This window comes from Stenella coeruleoalba (assembly GCF_951394435.1).
Source record: "Stenella coeruleoalba genome assembly, chromosome: 13".
NCBI classification, from domain to species: Eukaryota; Metazoa; Chordata; class Mammalia; order Artiodactyla; family Delphinidae; genus Stenella; species Stenella coeruleoalba.
In genome coordinates, this window is record NC_137159.1 from 36,323,075 (window position 1) to 36,338,584 (window position 15,510).

The 15,510-nt window shown below is 45.4% G+C and overlaps 1 long non-coding RNA gene across 1 annotated transcript in view; it reads left to right on the forward strand.

Moving 5' to 3' along the window:
• Window positions 1–2,162: 2,162 nt before the first annotated feature.
• The window catches only part of LOC307196070, a 67,788-nt gene continuing 54,440 nt past the window's right edge, over window positions 2,163–15,510 (forward strand). Inside the window, exons 1-2 of the long non-coding RNA XR_013831029.1 lie at window positions 2,163–2,324; window positions 12,411–12,472. This is a non-coding gene — a long non-coding RNA (uncharacterized lncRNA). The remainder of the gene's footprint in view (window positions 2,325–12,410; window positions 12,473–15,510) is intronic.

Genomic DNA, 15,510 nt, shown 5'->3' on the forward strand with positions numbered 1-15,510 from the left:
GAATGGTGAGTAAGATTTTATCTATAATCCATAAAAGAGAATGGGATTAATAAGTATACTAAAGATTGGTTATCAGCCAGTAGACCAGTGGTTCTCAACCCATGTACTGTCCATTCACAGGTTTGCTACCAAATTTTTATTCATATGTACAATTTATTTTTGCTAAAACACAGGATGCATATTACTACAGTGCTATTTGGCAGATAAAACACTTTGTCAAGGAAATTATCTAATGTCACATCAAGTGGAGTACAATTCATTGCAAGTAAGAGGTACAAGGCATGATATAAAAACAACCTAGAACCAAATGAAATTTGTGGATTTACTAAAACATGGGAGAACAACACAGGCTAGAACAACATAGTGGTTAAAGGTTCAGACTCTGGAGCCAGCTCCATGGGTTCAAATCCTGCCTCTTCCAGTTATGGGATCATGGGTGAATTTTCCTGTGTGTAAAGTAGGGGTAATACTACCCAAACCATAGATTGTTAGGAAGATCGTAGTATTTCTAACATGCTCAGAACTTTCCTGGCACATAAATATTAGCATTATCTACTAGATTATACTACCCGTTATTCACTATTCACTTAATAAATGCCTGGTATCTATTATGTGTCAGGCATTATGCTAAGCTCTGAGGATAAGTGGTAAGAAAAAAAGAAACCACTTGCCCTCATGGACTGGGAGAGAAAACATTAATTAATTATTACACAAACAATATAAAATTGCAACTGTGATAAGTGGTGGTACTTGGAGCCATGAGAGCTGGTAATGACCAACTGGGGGCAGGCCTTCTTGAGGAAGTGACATTTACATGCTATTTGATGCATTCACCAGGTAAAGTTTCACTAAGTAAAGACGGAAGGTCAAAGACCAAATATATATCTCGTATTATAAATCACAGTGTCACAGGCAGGTAGAGGTTAGGGTCAGAGACATCCTTGAAAGGGCTGTAGATTCTGGGGGAAAAGGTGACAGATGGCCTGGATAAAGATTGTGGTGGAAACAAAATAAATGGGGCACACCATTTCCCTTCTTAGAAGAACCTCTGAAAGGAGACCTATGTACCCCACTGCCTCTATGGGCCACATCCATAGAAATGCAACTAAGTCCAGGGTAAACCCATCAGCGATATCTTCTCAGCACTCATGGGTTCTGAGCAGGCATCAGAAGAAATGCAAAAGAGAAGCATGTGTTCTTCGGGTAATGTCTGTTTTCTCTCTTGGAACTCCTGTTTTCGCCAGCAGCAGGCATGCTGTTTACAGTACTGTAGGCAGCAGGTGTGAGGGTGCAGGCAGGGCCATGCTGCACAGTCACGAGCGGCTGGGATTTAAAGGCCTCTAAAATCAAGACTAGAGCCTGTACTCACATCTGATTCATTCAGTGTGCTTCTAGCTCCAGCTTAGCCTACACAGAGCCGGGTGTGGCAGCCAGGAGAGAGCTTTTAGGTTGTAGATAAACAGGGCTAGAATAAAGAAATTTTTTTAACATCTTTATTGGAGTATAATTGCTTTACAATCGTGTGTTAGTTCCTGCTTTACAACAAAATGAATCAGTTATATATATACATATGTTCCCATATCTCTTCCCTCTTGCGTCTCCCTCTCTCCCACCCTCCCTATCCCACCCCTCCAGGCAGTCACAAAGCACCGAGCTGATCTCCCTGTGCTATGTGGCTGCTTCCCACTAGCTATCTACCTTACGTTTGGTAGTGTATATATGTCCATGCCTCGATGATGGGGGAGGAGGGCTGTGAATAGCAATTCCACCCCATCCTGTCACCAGATGAAGACCTGCTCTGAGAGAGGAAGGTGTGTAGGGGTTTGTTATGTAACTGTATGTAAACCAGTGAGCACAGTGTCTGGCGTTTAATCTATTTAACTTGATAGGTTCCACTTATCATTATCTTCTATGCATAGAACTGAATCATTTCACTTCATTTAAGATCTTGGGCTTCGCTGTACGCCTGAAACTATCACACCATTGTTAATCAACTATACTCCAATATAAAATAAAAAGTTAAAAAAAAAAAGATCTTGGGTAAATGCTTGTGGTGTCAACTTTTGGAGGGGGAGACTTCCTACCTAGTGTCTGATTCTTTCCTGGCTCCTGAGGCCCACATCAGTGCTAGGGTCTCCTTGCCTTAGAGAAAAGTCAGACAGGGGCCCCCAAACGCTATCATTCTCTCCCACATGGTCTGGCCTGTACCTCGGAGTAATCATTTCGTCTCTCTCTCCTCTCACCAGGGTGCTCAGGGCAAGAGAACTGGGAGAACTCATCAGACTATAAACAGCCAGCCAAAGGGGGCATTGCTCACCTCTGAGGTGAGTACTATTATTACCCCCATTTCACTAATGAAGAAACTGAGGCTTAAAGAGGTTAAGTACCTGGTAAGTGAATAGAGTAGGAATCTGGCATAAGCTGTCAGACTCCAGGGCTCATGTTGTCAACACTATTTATCCAGTTTTTCCAGGAAACCACCAAGGCTAGCTGTCCCCAGCTTTCCTTTTCCTGTTCCTAAGCAGCTGAGTGTATCTTAGTAGCTGGGGACTGCAGGGTATTAAACAGGAGATTGCACGCATCTCATCGACTAGTGTGCCTGGACACACACAAGCTCTCCCCACCCCGGTTCTCAGCACCAGGGATGCATTCTGGGTAACAGATCCCATCCTTCACCCATCTGCTTTGACTGAACTTGTGGCTGTTGGTGAGAGGTGGGTAAAAGAAGTATCCACTTACCCATTCATCCAACAATAGTGATGGAACACCTACCCTGTGCCAAGCTCAGTGCAAGAGGGTATGTGCCAGAGGAGATAAAGGCAGGAACAAAACCCCTCTCTTCTAGGAGCTGACAGCCCGGTCAGGGGCGAGAGACAAGCAAATTTCATGGAAATTCTCATGGGGGTCACACCGGGTTGGGTGGGGACAGGACGGAGCAGGGTGGTTCAGGAAGGCTTCCTGAGGGCCTGAGCTGAATGCTGAGAGGAAAGTGAGTACGTGAAGGACATTCCAAGTAGAGGGATCATTGTGGTGAAATAAACAAGAAGAAATGGGAAGCTATGGAAAAGAAAAAAAAAGCAACAAGGCATGGCTAAACCAGTGGTTCTCAACTGAGGTGATTTTGTCCCCCAGGGGACACTTAGAAACATCTGGAAACTTTTTTCTTTCTTCTTCTTTTTTTTTTTGCTTATCACTCTGTGTGTGTGTGTGTGTGCACGCCTGCTACTGGTATCTAGTGGGCAGAGGCCAGGGATGCTGCTCAATATCTTACAATGTGCAGGACAGCCCTCCACAACAAAGAAGGATATCTGGCCCAAGATGTCAATAGTGCTGAGGTTGAGAAATCCTGGACGAGATCAACAAACATAAAAACAAACTATAGCACTTTGATCATTAAAAACGTCATAGGGAATTCCCTGGGGGTCCAGTGGTTAGGGCTCTGTACTCTCACTGCCTAGGGCCCAGGATCGATCCCTAGTCGGGGAACTAAGATCCCACAAGCCACGCAGAGTGGCCCAAAGAAAGAAAAAAGGAAATCTGTAAAACAAAACAGAAAACCTTCAAGGCACATGAATAGACAGACCAATGAATATATATATTTTATGAAGACTATAAATACCTTTAGTATATGATAAATGTGGCATTCCAAATCCAGTGACTCTTCAATAAATGGTGTTGAGATTCCTGGGTAGCCATCTAATAAAAAATTAAGTTGAAGCCATACTTCACACCATATACCAGAATAAATTCCAAATGGATTCAGCATTTGAATGTTGACAAGAGAACCACACAGGTACCAAGAGAAACCATGGGAGAATTCTTTTATAATCTTAGAGTGGGAAAATTATTCCTAATTATGACTCAAAAACCACAGGCTGTCACATAACAAGCTGATAAACTCAGCTGATAAAAGTTAAAAAAAAAATTAGAGCTTGTGCACACCAAACAAACGAGCAAACCTGTATAAGCAAAGTAACACACAAGTGAAAATCTGCAAAGAATATACACAACTCAGCAGAGGGCTAATCTCCTTAAACCATGAAAATATAAACAAACCTCTAAAGAAAAGATTTATAAAAATATGGGCAAAGGATGTGAAAAGACAACACTCAGAAAAAAAAAATACAAATGGCTGTGTGCTGAGATGCCTCTTATTTTTTTAAACCTATTAGCTTGGCAAAAACCCAAGTTTGGCTGTGAAGACATGACATTCCCATCCATTGCTGGTGAGCATGTCCACTAGTACAGCCCTTAAAAGGGTAATTTAGCAATCCTCATCAAAATAAACGCATACACCTTCTGACCCAGCAGCCCTGCTTCTTAGAGCTGACCCTACAGGGAGAAGTATTTGGATGCATATAAAGTGACATATGTACATGATTATAAATTGCAGCAAAAGATTAGAAGTGATTTAAATGCTCATTAATTGAGAACTGGTTAACTAAGTTAGGGGTCAGCGAACTCTCATTAAACTGGCCCTCTGCGTGCTTTTGCAGGGCCTGCAGCTGTGAATCGTTTTACATTTTTTAATGGTTGAAAAAAATCAAAAGAAGAATTCTATTTCATAACACATGAACATCATATAAAATTCTAACATCAGCATCTATAAGTACAGGTATATGGAATACAGCCGGTGCCCTTTGTCTACGCACCATCCAGGGCTTCCTTTACACTAGAGCAGAGAGGGGAGTGGTTTTCACAGAGACTGGATGGCCCACAAACCCTCAAATATTGACTCTCTTGTCCTGACTATCCTTGACTATCTGGTCCAAAAAAGTTTGCCAGGTTAGAGTATATCCAAGCAATTGATTACCACAGAGCTATGAAAAACAAGGAGAAAGCTCTTTATGAATTGCTATAGAAAGGCTTCTAGGATATTATTACTAAATTTTTAAAACACAGATGTAGAAAGTGTCAATTACATTTATCATTTGAGTAAAAAAAGGGAGAGGAATATGCATAAAAATTATCTGGAAGGAACTACAAGAAATTAGTGAATAGTGGTGCTTAGGGAAGTAAGATATTATATGTGTGTGTATTAGTATTACCTACTCAAAAAAGTAAATTAAAAATTATTTTTAAATACACACTGTGCCAGATGAGAACATGGATTTAGGCCACTGCAAGTGCTTGGGCCTGGCTGGAACAAAGCTTGTGAGTGGGGCTGGGGGTGAGAAGGTTGGAGAAGTCTGTGGGGCCTGATAGGAAAGGGCTTGTAGCTTGGGCCAAGGAGTTTGCATTTTCACATATCCAAGGACAAAGAAAAACAGGATCAATTTATGCTTTAAAAAACAAGATTCTGGAAAGCAGAAAAGGGTGGTTGGACAAGGCTTGGGCCGGTAGGGAGAGAAGCGGGTGGACTGGAGGTAGGGGATCAGTGGCTGCTTCTGAGGGAGGACCTGGGAGGCTGGGGACCAGGAGTGCAAGGGAGGCTTACTTTTACTGTAAATGTTTTTGTCAGATTTATGCATGTGCATTCCTTTCCATGTGCATTTATTTCCTATAGAAATCATTTTGTTTATTTTTAAAAGGAAAGCCCTTCAGACCAGGTGTGATGAGGCCTGAACTGTGTCAGTGGTGTTGGGGGTGGAGACGGTGGGGGGAGCAGGGAAGAAGGGGAAAGTTAGGAGCAGAGTTGCCAGGACTGACTGGAAGTGGGGGTGATGGGCCTGGAACTGCACCCACACCTTCGAGGACCTGGGGAACAGAACCTTGTAGGGAGGAGGGTTGGAAGGTAGAAAGTTCACCTGCCCCAGGTGACTTCCCTCTGACTTCCTGAGGCCACAACACAGGCATCTGGAAGGTACAAAACATCACCCAGGCACTCTGACCCCAGCAGGATATTTATAGCCTGGACATGAACTGGGGGCAAGCCCCATGTTATGCAGATGATAAGGTCCAGCCCAGGCCACCAGGAATCCCAGCTGGTCCCTTCCTCCCATCTCCTTCCAGCCCTGCCAACCCCTTCCCTTCTCATAGCTCCAAAGGGAAGCCCTGCACAACCAAGCTAGGATATTCTCTAGAACTTCTGTGAGTCAGTAATTTTCTTTTTATCTGTACATGCTATATATGCCCCAATGACAGTGCACCACAAGCTCTTTGGAGGCAAAGACTGAAAGGTCTTTGTGACCTCACAGAGGCACACCGTTTCTTTTCTGTATGGTAGGTACCCATGAATGTGCTGTTTGGCTGGTTGATGGGGACTCCCCAGTTGTCTTCTTAACAGCACTGCCAACATACCCGCCCTCCCAACACATTTGCCCTCCGACTCTGCAGAGCCCCACCTCCACCGAAGGAAACTCTCGCTCGTCCAAGAAGTCAAGGGTCTGCTCAGTGTTCACCCCACTTTGTTGGTTCTCCACATTCAGCCCTCCTTTGCCCAGGTAGTACCACCCAAACAGAAACCCAGTAGCCAAAAGCTGTCTTTAAGCAAGTGTTCTGTTTGGCCTCTTGCACATGGAAGGGAACATAACAGTGAAAATGATAATAAGCAACAATGATCATCACTGTTTCAAAGAGACAACATCAGTGCCAGCAGTTCCAGTGAGACCCCGGGGTGTCAGTCACTTTATCTGCAAACAGAAAATGAAACTCACCTGCCTCTGTGGGTATAAAGAGTGCTTATAATGCTTAGAAAACTGGAAATACTTTATAACTGCCACTTATTGCTATTGTTCATAAGAGCGTTGTGATCACAGCAATCAGGATGCCAGTATGCTCTTGATACATGTGAGGGTCAGTACAATGAAATTAAGCGGGTACTAAATGTCAACCTCAGCTCAGAGCCCTGGACAGAAAATAAACCCATAACTCAGCTCCTGGGGCCACTGAAGATGGATGGTCTCACCCTTAGAGGGGGTGGGGCCTGGAATGTAATGGACTGGGGTCAGGGTCAGAAGTCCCTCAGCTCCCTTCCCAGAGGGAAGGGCAGATTCTGGGCAGCTCACAAAGGAGCATCATGGATCTGCCTCTTTTTTTCCCCCCACCTCCTCCTAACGGAGAAAGTTCTTTTCTTTCCTGCCCCTCTGGGCAGAGCTGAAATTGAAAAGACCTTCTTGTTCCTAACAAGTTATATATATAGCTCAGCAAATGACTGCTGGGTCTCCAGCCTCAGGGCTGGGAGCTGCCTTTTGCAGCCACCCCGGACAGTTGTCCCAGTTAGCAGAAAAGCCAGGGGCGATCTTCTGGTGGCCCTTTATGCTTGTGGCATAAACTGAAATAGCGTCCCACGTCTCTGGGAAGGAGAGGACCTCACTGCAGAAATAATTTTCCAGAAAGGGATGCGGTGTTAGCTGCCTGAATAACATGGGGTCCAGCGCCACCTAGTGTCTACTGTGGGGCTTGACGCGCGTCCCGCTCCTTTGATAGGGTGTTTTGGAAACTGACTGTAACCACCAAAGGGGCTGAACTGAGGAAACACAGTACAGAGCACAGGGTTGTCCTCAAGCCCACGACGAGGGTCTATGATTTTGGTGGGAGAAGCTGAAAAGTTACAATTCTAATGCGTCATAGATGGGGGTGTGGGGTGAAGGAATGGGGGTGTCTTTCTCTTGGAAGGAAGATGAGGTGACTCTCAAGTAATATTTAGAGTCTTATTCCCAGAAGATTGGCTTGGGTTTGTCTGCTTGAATATTTTTGCTCACACTAAGGAAAAAAATACTGGTGCTATTTTATGACTTTTATGCTTTTCAAACTAGGTTCTCAGTGTTCCCCCAGAGCCAGCATATGGGCTATTTACACAAGTCCTTGCAAGCTGTCTCATCACTGAACCCACTCCTACCCCTTGCTAATGTCTTTGTGGGACAAGCAGTCTCCTTTTATTATCCTCCCCCTTCCTGGCTGCTTCAAACCATCTACTAATCAAAGCCACCATTTGCTCTTTGCTGTACATCGTTCATTTAAACCTCAGCACAGCCCAGAGAGTGGATGTTAGTATTCTCATTCTATATGTAAGAAAACTGATCCTTGGGGAGGTTAAGTGACTTACCCAGGATCTGTCAGCTAATAAGCAGAGGTGCGATTTGAACCCAGTTATTTAGCTTCATATCTTTTGTTCATTTCACCAGAGTATTCCATCTGCACCATGAGGGGGTAGCCAGCTAGTGCAGAGGAAGCTACCGTATCCAGGAGGTTCTGCAGAAGTCAAACACCCCTCCAGCTCACAGGACACGTCCTACTTTGGACCAGTCCCTGTGACCCCAAGGCTTGGCTGGACTCTTGGTGTTAACACCCCTCCTTCCTCACAGCATCAGTCCTGCTGCCTCTAACCCCAACACAAACACTTCCGCAGACTACACTCCACACTTGGAACCAGCCCAGAGGAATAATGAGAGCAAAGAGCAGGGATTTGGCAAACGTTCAGATTGCCAGGAGAATCGTGGATTTGTCTGCCTCCCTGGGTCTTGGCCTCATCCAGTGGAAAACTGAGAAAATTCCCTGCTGGCTCCTCCCTTCCCCTCCTCCCCCACCCCCTTCACCACTCTCCACCAAATACACACACCCTCCAGAGGAAGGTTAAGTAAGGCCACTCTCTGGAGTCCTCTGAAACAAAATTGTTGCTTAAATATACAGATTCAGAAATAAAGTTTAAATGGGTAACACACTGTAGCAGGATACAAATGCCGACCTCCACAAATGGGGTCAATGTCCAGGCTGCCGGCAGCCCGTGAGAGGTGGTTTGGGGTATTGGAAGGAGCACAGGATTAAGAGAGCTGGACTTAAATCCTCAGTCTGTCACCCCCAGCTGAGTGACTTTGGGCAAGTTGCTTAACCTCTCTGAGCCTCAGTTTCCTCATTTGTAGAATTTGTAGAATGAGGGCAATTTTTAAATTACCTACAAGGTAATAGATGAACAAGTGCTTTGTAAAGGCTGCAGGGTCGGGGGTAGCATATGAAGGAACGAACAGTGGGCATTAGCAGGATTTAGTTAAGAGATTTTTATTCACTTGGCCCTTTCCTTACTGCCCCCCTACCCCGCCATCCAAAAAGAGAGACGTCTCTTACAAAGTGTATCTTAACACACACGCGCACGCACACACACACACACACACATTCTCGCAGTCTCTGAGGGCTCATCACTTTTTTAGAGCTAACTGATCTTGGAAAACAGCTTTTCCAATAAAGACCCAGTGGCCAGGGACTGCTGGATGCGCTTTCTTTAGAGGAAGCAGGAAAAACAGAAGCAGGAAGATCGATGGCAGCACATCCATTATTTGCAAGAGGAAGGCCCAGAAAGGCTATTTGCTCTGTTGCCGGCTAATAAAGATGGACGTTTGTGGCCAGCACAGGAGCAAATGCGTCCACAGCAGCCCAGCAGAACTAATGCATTCAAGGGGAGAGGAATAAAACCCTGAGGAGGAGCTGTTAGAGAGCCGGAGGTGGGGTGTGGCATCCTCTCTCCCCCTGGTGAAGCCAGCTTGAAAACTTCTCGATTTCTTCACACGCTCCACTTCTAATTTAAGGCGTCTCCACCCAGTTTGGAAAACGCTGTGCCTCTTGCGCAGAGGGAGGAAAGAGCTTCCTAAGAGAGACTCAGGAAGAACAAAGACCTCATTAGAATCCACCACTTATTCTGACTACGCATTCCCAAGAATCTCTATTGATGATCTCAGGTACAAATGAAGTGGTAATTAAGGATACGATGCAAATGATTTTCAGCTTAGTAACTCTCCTTGTAATTGAAATTTACTAAATTAAGTCTGAGATTTTTTTAAACTGGGTCTTTAAAAAAAATTCCCACAGCTATAATACCCACTCTCCTCCCTGCCACCCACCCCTCTGTAATGTAATTACTTAAAAAAAAGATCTACCGTGGGGTTGACAGTGCACTGCCTACGGATATGTTAAAGTTGGCGCTCGCTCTCTGAAATGCTGGTCTCCAATAAACAATCCCCAGGAAGCAAATGAGGAGGGGGCCTTGCATCAAGCTGCTGTTGTATTATCACACATGGGACAAGGAAACTGGACGTAGGGCTGGTGGCATTGGCAACGCTGGACACAAATTTCTCAGCTTCTCTCTCCTGGTCCTTTCCTCTGATCTGGAGCGAACTGAGGACGGCTCAGTGGAAGGAGTGAACGATTATTGCTTTATTGGGGTAGGAGAGGAATTGGAATCTTTCCGAGGTCCTGACAAGGGTGCTGACTCGGGAGACGAAGGGTTTAGGGAAGATCAGAAAGCCGTCTCTGTTTTCTTAGAGGCCAGAGAGCCTAAGCTCAAACTGGAATAGCCCCGGGACACCTCCAAATCCTGTCCCCTGCCACCTGGTGCGACCACCGCTCGCCTTAGCTGGTTTCTTCCGAGCGGAGGGCCATGCCCACCAGGCTCAGTCAGCCGGGTGGGAAGCGATAGGAGCCTTGTGGCCTGAGACCGGGACCCCAGAGGCGCTCCAACCTCCCATCCTCACCCCCACTTTGGCCCTTGTCCAAACAGTAAAGAGGACTGAAAGTTGTCCGGAGGATATCTGACCTTCCAGAAGAGCACATTAGCTGTTTCATTGAACTCAGATGAAAACACCTGTTTGCCTTTGAAATCAAGCTCCAGTTTCCTCGAGAGCAACCAGCAGAATTGATGTGGGAGAACAGGACCGAGTCCCCAACAGCTGCCGCCTTCGTTCTCTTCCCCTCCCCTCGCCGCCCCACCCTCTGGGCACACAGCTTCCTGAAACACCTGGAGCTAATTGGCCCTCACAGTCCAAAAGTCCAAGGCTGCAAGTCCATCTGAGAACTCAGTAAAATGCAGCTCTCTGGCAGGAAGCACAGACTGAAGGAAAATGCTTCCTCCCACTGACCCCACCCCTTTATTTAAAACAAAAAATTAAATGAGATATAATTGATATGTAATAGTGTATTAGTTTTAAGTGTGCAACATAGTGATTCGATATGTGTATATATTGTGAAATGATCACTACAATAAGTCTAGGTAACTTCCTTCACCTCACATAGTTACAATTTTTTTCTTGTGATGAGAACTTTTAAGATCTATTCTCTTAGCAACTTTCAAATATACAACACAGCATTACTAACTATGGTCACCGCACCGTGCATGACATCCCCAGGACTTATTTATTTTATATCTGAAAGCTGTTTTCTCTCCATCAGTTCCCATCACTAGTGTTTGAAACTTTAGTAAATGTTTAACCAAACAACTTCTGTTGGCAGAGACAAGCAGCAGAGTTGTTTCTGGAGAGCGTAATAGGTGTTTGTTCCATTAGTAAATCAGATTTAAAAAAAAGACAGGCAATAGCAATCTCGTCTACAGGTAAGCTCGCACTTAAAACACTGGCCTGAAGTAACATGGGCGTGTTTTCTGTTGGGTCCCAGTGCCCAGTATGGGGCCTGGCACATGGAAGGTGCACGATAAATATTGGCTGGATGAATGAGTGAATAAATGACTCATGGTCACAAACTTTTCGTAGCTTCTCAATGGTACAGGGAAAATGCCCTAATTCTAGAATCTGGTATTTAGGATCCTGCAATCAGACGCCAGCCCACCTTGCCTGCCTGGCCCCCTCAGACACTCTCTGCATGCTGACCGCACTAGGCCAGACATCAGAGTCACCTGGAGGACTTGTTAAAACACACCCAGCAGGGGCGCACCCCTGGGGTTTTTGAATCAGCAGATGTGGGGTGGGGTGGAGGATTTGCCTTACTAACAAGTTCCTGGATGCTGCAGGTGCTGCATGTCAGGAACCACACTTTGCCCACACCTCTCCATTGCCACCAAGGGCACCCCTCCCCCCTGCATCCCTCCAGTTGGTCAAGGTCAAATGCTACCTTGTCAACAAAATTGAACAGGCGAGCAGAAACTGCTCCTTGACCCTTCCACACCTCCTAATGCTACAGACCCCTACGCCCTCCAGGACACTTCTTATTTTATCTGTTCAGCTGTATCTCCCTGACCTTGCAGGTCTACAGCGCCTGCTTCCCTTGACCCACATCTGCCCGATCTTCTGCTTCATTCTCCACGTTTTGGAATCCCACTCACCCTCTGATGCCAGCAGAAACCCCACTCTCCCGGCCTTTCCAACCTCTCAGTAGAGAGCGCCACCCCGTGGACTTGGAACCTTATCTTCCACGATACACTGACTTCCCCAGTGCATCAATTTCCTCACCTCCCTCACTCCGATGGAGCTCCTTAAAGGCAGGAGGCAGGTCTCAAGCCTTTTCAACTCACCCCTTAAGGGCCTTGTGCAGTGTGGCCTTATAACCGGAGTGAACTAAAGACATGTTCCTTGCGTGCTCAAATTCCTTCCGCTTACTGAGACCTTAATAGGGAACTTAATAAAGTACCTGATGCCGCACTCCCACCGGGGATCCAAAGGTGACTAAAACACAGAAAGTGCCCTGGTATTAATATCTGTTTTCCAGTTTAAATGTCACTGCTCATTATGCCCACTTTGCTTTTCTTCCAGCCCCTGGCCTGGGCTGTCACTGACCTACAGAGACCACTGGATATCCTTCCTCATCTAAACAGGTGAGGGGTCCCCATCACTAAGACACAGTTCAAGTTCTCGGCTTACTTGTTGTCTCTGAGACTCGGAAGGGAAGGGTGACTTTCGGTGGTGAGTCAAGTGATGTGACTCATCCAGGACAGGTGAGAGGCAGATGAAAGGAGACTTTCTGCAGCCTGCTGAAACATCAGTGACTAAGACCCAGGGAATGTACCAAGAACATTCTCAGTTCTCAGTTGTGGGCACCTGAAAGGGCGGTGCCTCACCCCATCCTCCTGTCGTTCGGGCTTACAGCTTCATGCCCTCACAACCTCATGATCCTAACAGTTTGTTACAGAAACCCAACTTAAGCAAAAGGGGAACTTTTTGCTCACCTTTGTGTCTTGACTCAGGGAAGCTCATGGAATTGAATAAGGAGCTATTGCATAGGAACCCGGATTTAGGGACCAAAACTGGTCCCAAGTATGCCAGGACCCTCTCTCTGTCCACCCAACTTTCATTTCTGCACATTTTTTGCATGTTGGCCTAACTCTCTCCTGCCACAGGTGGGAGAAGGGGTACCACGATCAACCCAGTCTGGGTTCCACGCCTACCAAGGCCATATGAAATGGGAGGGGGACTGTTCCCCAAAGGAGAGATGGGTGTCAGGCAGACCAACATCAGAGATCCACTACAAATAGTTATGTCTTATAACATTCCAGGCACTGAGTTAAGTGTTTTACATACATGATCTCATTTGATTCCCAAGCTGATTCTATGAGGCAGGTCCTATATAAGACATTTGCCTTTCTTTTTTCTTTCTTTTTTTTTAATATTTATTTATTTGGTTGTGCTGGGTCTTAGTTGTGGCAGTCTGGCTCCTTAGTTGCGGCTCGCCCACTCCTTAGTTGTGGCATACGAACTCTTAGTTGAGGCATGCATGTGGGATCTAGTTCCCTGACCTGGGATCCAACCTGGACCCCCTGCATTGGGAGCATGGAGTCTTAACCACGCGCCACCAGGGAAGTCCCTGCCTTTCATACAAATGAAAAGGCACGACACAAATTGTAGCTAGGTCCTTTCTGCCAGCTCCAGTGCTGGGCTTGGGACACTCAGAAAATATGGTCTGGAAATGAGAACACATTTTCTTTGGAAAGAAACACATTGCTTAGGAAGAGAACCTGTAAACCAATGTTTTAACTCTGGTTGTCTCTATATCAGTAGCTAAGAGGCTAAGACAATAAATGTTGTTTATGTTTCCAGTTGTTAATTCTGGATAACTTAAATCTCTCTACTAAGCTACCAGCTCTCTGTGAACCTACATTGAAGGGAAGTAAGTCTCATCATGGAAGATCAAAGGGGCTTCCTTCCCTGTCCCATCCAGTCAAGAATACACATCCTTTGCGATAACATTTAAAAGGACAGTCAGATTAGATCAGAATAAGGCATGGGATTTTCTCTCCAGCCACAGGATATATGCCATCAGGAGAGGTTTTCATGGGTCCTGGGACCCCACTCAAAGAAGGCCCTCTCCTCTCTGCTTTATTTCTATAACCAGTTCTTACCTGTGCTTCCTCCAAGAAGAAAGGCTTTGAGACTTGCTCACAGCTTTACCACTAAGAGAAAATGGATCATAACATACCCTGGTCACCGCCTGCTTGAGAGGTCCTGTGTTCCACCAGGGGTGTGGCTCTTTGGGTCCCAAGATTCTCCAGGGCTAAGAGCAACCTCTCCAGTGTTCGTACTAGACTGTGAACTTCATGCAGTTGCAGACTTGGCCTCTTATGTTCACCATCGCATCCTGACTCCCAGCACAGTAGCTGGCACACAATAGGTGCCCAATAAATGTTTGTTGAATGAATGAATGATATTCCATTCTCAAGTGATGCCTCATGTAACTACTGAAATTAGTTGGTAACGATGAGCCAGGGTCACTGTGCTGGCCACTATAGTTATAAGCAGAGGGGACCATCTTTTTAGTTTCAAAATAAGGACCCAAGTTTGTCAAAGACACCCAGCACTGGTCAGATCTGAGGGTCCTACTACTTTGGTTTTCATCAATGCAAATGCCAACTCTTTTGGTAAATACTTTCATAAATTCTCTATAATATTCTGCCATGTATTTGTTCAATATAAACATACTGCCCACAGACTTCAAATCTGGGGCAAAGAACATTCAACTGAAGTCAGATGACCAGAGTTCACCAGTTCTATCTCCACTAGCAAGAGCTAGTTTTACTGAACACTTACTATGTGCCTGGTGCTTTTATGCATGATCGCATTTAATCTTCAAGAAAATACTATGTAAATGATGCTATAAACATCTCCATTTTACCTATGAGTAATGTGGGGATTCTAGGGCATGAATACATAGTTCAGTGCCACATAGCCACATGGTAGCTAGGACAATTGAGGCTATAATCCGTCTGTCTGACTTCCATGCTGGTGTTCTCTGCAGCAATTCACACTGTAGCCTTGCAAGTCATTTCACCTCCCGAGTCTCACTTTTGTCTTCTTTCTAATGGGGATAAAAATCATCTCACGGGGTAAATATTATGTTGCTACATTGTGTAAACTGTAAAGCACCACTTACCTTTTAAGTTAACATTGTTATTGTTCCAGATTCAACACGAAGTGTTGGAAGCTAGCAGTACACTGATAAATGCTTTTCTTCCCCCACAGTCATCTTGCCAATGCTTCATTCATCAACAAACTTTACCAAACACCTGCTTTGTGCCATTCACACAAAGATGAACGAGGGTGTCCTTGCCCCCAGGGGGCTCACAACCTTATGAGCATTTCCATTGCTTAATGAGGCTCAAGGTTGGTTCTACGCTCACCCCAGGAGTCACCATTGCCTGATAGCGTTCTATTCCTCTGGAAGAAAGGCAAAGGTGACGTTTGAGCCTAATGGTCAGACCCCTCCTACAAATGATGGTACAACAGCTTGTTTAATCGGTTCAAACAGCTCCTTGCTTTCCTGGCCACATGACCTTCGGTAAATTACTTGACCTCTTTACAGCTCAGTTTCCTCGTCTTTTAAAGGGGGTGATAGGGACAATTTTTAATAATATGTGTACAG